The sequence below is a fragment of the Rhinolophus hipposideros genome (genome assembly GCF_964194185.1).
Source record: "Rhinolophus hipposideros genome assembly, chromosome: 8".
Taxonomy (NCBI): Eukaryota; Metazoa; Chordata; class Mammalia; order Chiroptera; family Rhinolophidae; genus Rhinolophus; species Rhinolophus hipposideros.
This window is the reverse complement of record NC_138054.1, coordinates 64,699,113-64,703,754: the sequence shown is the minus strand read 5'-3', so window position 1 is coordinate 64,703,754 and position 4,642 is coordinate 64,699,113. Positions and strand designations below refer to the sequence as shown.

General features: G+C 38.7%; 1 pseudogene across 1 annotated transcript; it reads right to left on the bottom strand.

Annotated features, from left to right (window-relative positions):
- Positions 1–4,112: 4,112 nt before the first annotated feature.
- Positions 4,113–4,345, bottom strand: LOC308500985 (cytochrome c oxidase subunit 7B, mitochondrial-like; annotated as a pseudogene). The gene has a single exon. The product of its transcript is annotated as a cytochrome c oxidase subunit 7B, mitochondrial-like (transcript).
- Between the last annotated feature and the right edge of the window lie 297 nt (positions 4,346–4,642).

Sequence of the window (4,642 nt, the reverse complement as noted above, 5' to 3'; positions counted from 1 at the left end):
AAAAATAAAACAGATGTCGGTCTATGTATGAGGAATTTTTCACAAGATTTAGTAAGAGATAATAATAGCCAACACTTACTGAGTACTTACTAGTACCAGATAAGTTCTAAGCACTTATATATATTATTAGGTTGGTACAAAAGTAATTGCGGTTTAAAAGGTTAAAAATAATTGCAAAAACCGCAATTACTTTTGCAGCAATCTAATAATTCATCATGTAAGTATATATTAACTCTTCTAATCTTTACAACAACCCTGTGGAGTAGATACTTACTTTCCTCTTTAAACAGGAAACCAATGCACAGAGGTTAAATAACTTGCCCCGGTCCACATGGCTAATAAATAGCAAACCCTGGATTTGATTCAAGGTCGTGTGGCCTAAAAACATGCCCTGTCAACGCCACCATCTTGAATATATTTATGTTTAGATATGTTGATTTTTAAATGTACAATAATGTTGTATTAGTGAGCAAGGATTGGTCATAGAAACGTTTTCATTACAAAAGTTTGTTCATTTTTGTTTTTGCTCAGATAAAGCTGTTGTGCTAATAACATTATGTCACCCATTCCTCTGAGTGAGTTAACGATTTTTGATATAACAAGCTTGGGAAGAGAAAGCAATAAAATCTGGTTCTGTGAAGAGTGGGGGTGTAGGAGGGAGGAGGAAGAGGCAGAGGAGGGAAATGGCTGTGACCAGAACTAGTCTAGATAGGGACGCAGCCTGGTCAGGAGATGGCATTACCATGGTTGACAAATCCTTTATGTTTGGATGATGACCCAAGACCCAACTCAGCCTTTTGACTTTTCCTTGGAGCATTGACAAATATCCAGCACAGTCAGATCAACCTTACTAATAACACATCTGCCATAAGTCACATACATCTTGAGGAAAAGAATGTCTGGATCGTGAGACTATCTTGGCCCTGGGACCAAGGGCGCGAGACTAGGGGCATTGATAGGGGTGCTACTTCCTTCCTTATTCATGTCACCTATTTCCTCCTTAGGTGCTTAGTATAAGGAATAATGAAATAGAAAAATATGGGTGGCTTAGATAGGAAGAGGAACCTTCCCCTGGGAATCCAGAGAAGCCATTCTACAACAAATTGCAGTCAGAGGTGGGGTTATAATACCCTCTAGCGGCCACTTTTGGAATTTATGCAATATCAGATTTTGGATGGGGCAAAGTTAATGTCGGCTAAATCCGTCAAGGGCAAGGTTATTTACCAGGGGGTTGGTCTCAAAGTGTTTGGAAAACAGGCCCATAGGAGATCTCTGTCTGTGTGTGTGTGTGTGTGTGTGTGTGTGTGTGTGTGTGTGTGTGCTGGGAGCTGTATGGCTTCTCCTAACTTCATGCAAAAGTCAGGGAAATGGTTATAGAGGCAAAATGTGGGAGTAGCTGATGGCAATGGCCCAAAGATTTTGTTTAAAAACATAAGAAAACTGAAGGCTCTGGAGATAGGAACTTTCCCCTTCTCCTAAAGTAGACTGATTTCAATACGAAGGCATAGCCAGTAACTTTCCAAGCAGAACTGGATGTGTGCCTGGTGATTCTGGACGTCCAGTTACGCTGAGAAATACTCTGATTCTACTGATTCCCTTAATGCACCAGAGCAGATGGAGGACCAAGAAATGTCATACCCACAGTGAAACAAAGCAACATGTTTGTCAGAACGGGGCAATAGAAGTTTTTGGAAGGGGAGGGAAGATAAAAGCAGATGAGTTAGAGTTGTCTTCTTAACTGTGAATGTTTTTGTCTTTAAATGTGTATTTAACATTTTCTCCTTCTAAGAAGGTACTAAACTCTTTGTGTTTTGAGACTGAAACTTTTTTTGATATGGTTGGATTTAGAGCTAGTTAGTTAAAAATTAGCATTTGGGGATTTAGAAAATATTATTTTTGCTTGAATGGCTTCTCCTAAGTATGTAAATGAATTGTTTCATTGTGAGCCTAAATTTTTCTTGGTGAAATTGTCTTTGTGTTTGACTGGCCATGGTACAATTTAATAATAATTTACTTTATGAATACAGTAAGATTTAACTATAAATTAGCGACATTGAAAAGTTGACTTATTCTGATTATGATGTTAAGTTGTTTCATTTTGTTTGTGCAAATATACATATAAACTTTTAATTGAAATCACTCACACAAAAAAGTACATAAATCATAAATATATAGCGTAATATATCATTACAACTTGAACACATTAGTGTAAGCATAACTGTTTTAATCTGCTCGTGTAGCTATAACAAAATACCGCAGACTGGGTAGCTCGTACTTCAGACATTTATTTCTCAGTTTTGGAGGCTGGGCAGTCCAAGATCAAGGTGCTGGCAGATTCAGTTCTTAGTGAGGGCACTCTTTTTGGCTTGCCTTTCTGATGTGTCTACACATGGTGGAGAGGGAGCGGGGGAGGGAAACTCTCTGGTCTTTTCTTGTAACGGCACGAATCTCATCATAGGGACCTCATTCTCATGACGTCATCAAACTTAATTATCCACCAAAGGCCGCATCTCCTAACACAATTACATTGGGGGTTAGAGCTTCAACATGTGAACTTTGGGGGATGCAAACATTCAGTCCATACAAACAACCATTCCATAAAAATGCCTCCTGTCACTACCCTCTCTATTCTTCCCAAGGCAACCACTATCCTGACTTCTAACCTCTTGTAATAGTTTTGCCAGTTTCTGAATTTTATATAGTTAGAATTATATGGTATACACTCTTCTGTATTTGAGATCCATCTATGTAGTTATGTGTAGTAGCAACTTGTTCATTTCCATTGCTGTATAATATTCCATTGCATGAATACACAATCATTTATCCATTCTAGTTTTTTCAGTTTTTGACTATTATAAATAATGTCAATCTTTTTTATCACTCTCATCCTCAAAAATATTTAATGGATCTCCATTCTTTTTTTAAAATAAATCTTTTTTTTTTTTATTGGAGAAGGGGAACAGGACTTTATTGGGGAACAGTGTGTACTTCCAGGCCTTTTTTCCAAGTCAAATTGTCCTTTCAATCTTAGTTGTGGAGGATGCCGTTCAGCTCCAGGTCCAGTTGCCGTTTTCTAGTTGCAGGGGGCACAGCCCACCATCCCTTGCGGGAGTCGAACCAGCAACCTTGTGGTTGAGAGGACGCATTCCAACCAACTGAGCCATCTGGGAGGCCAGTCAAATTGTACCATGGCCAGTCAAACACAAAGACAATTTCACCAAGAAAAATTTAGGCTCACAATGAAACAATTCATTTACATACTTAGGAGAAGCAGCTCAGCTCAAGGTGCCGTGTTCAATCTTAGTTGCAGGGGGCGACACCCACCATCCCTTGGTGGGACTCGAGGAGTTGAACTGGCAACCTTGTGGTTGAGAGCCCACTGACCCATGTGGGAATCGAACTGACAGCCTTCGGAGTTAGGAGCATGGAGCTCTAACCGCCTGAGCCACCGGGCTGGCCCTAAAATAAATCTTTTGATGCACATATCTAGGAGTGGAATTGCTATTTCCCAGCATATGCATATGTTCAACTTTAATACCTAGAGAGCATCAAATGGTTTTATAAAGAGGTTGTACCAATTTACATTCCTACCAGCAATGTGTGAGTGTTCAGCTATAGTAAACGTATTTACTCCACAGAAACAGGCAATTTCTACAAATCAGGGTTTCTTTCTCAGTTGTTAAATAGTTAGTTACCAGCGTACGGCTGCCAATACCCATTATCACAAAGATTCTACATGCTTTCCAATACTTGGTATTGTTGGTATCCCCTCCCCCCAAAGGAAATGATCAACACATTTTTTGATCCGGGGTGGCCGGTTAACTCAGTTGGTTAGAGCATGGTGCTAATAACACCAAGGTTGCCGGTTGGATCCTCACATGGGCCACTGTGAGCTGCGCCCTCCTTAAAAAAAAAAAGAAAAAAGATAATAATAACATTTTTAAAAAAGCATTTTTTTGAAAAAAGTTTTTTGATCAAAAACCATTTTTTAAGGTTTCAAATACACTTTATTTCTTCAATCATGCTGTATTGTAATGGGTACATAGTGCTTTTACTTGGCATCAATTATGAGTTGGTTTTGAAACAATTCAGTATTACACTAGCTGGGATGATTACTGATCACTCCATTCCTTTGGGGTGACTCTGCCAACAGGTAACAGGTTCCATTCTATTCCAATTTGTGTTGCTATATATGTCCACATAGCAATACAGAAAGTGGCTCCACTAGCTAATACAGCATTACCATATTTGTCATGGAAATCAGGTGTTCATTTCTAGTGGATCTGCCTTGCTGAATGCTTTGAGCTGGGAGACAACTTAGTGCATTTTTGGCCAAGGAAAACATCGAGAAGCTGACGCCTGACGACAGAACTGCGGCAAATGCAGTGGCTGGCTGTTTGGAACTTTGCATCAAATACCTGATCAAAATTTTAATTGAATGTATTTTTAACTCTAATGTGAGACAGAATTTAGAGAGATTGTTTTCATTTTATTAAGATCAAATATACAAGTAGTCAGACATCTCTTATTTTATACACACATATACCCTTGAAATTTAAAAGTGATAACATTATTTTTCAGTCCTTTAAAAATCATATATTTTAATGTCAAGGATGAGGAAAACCAGGACGATCTTACATTG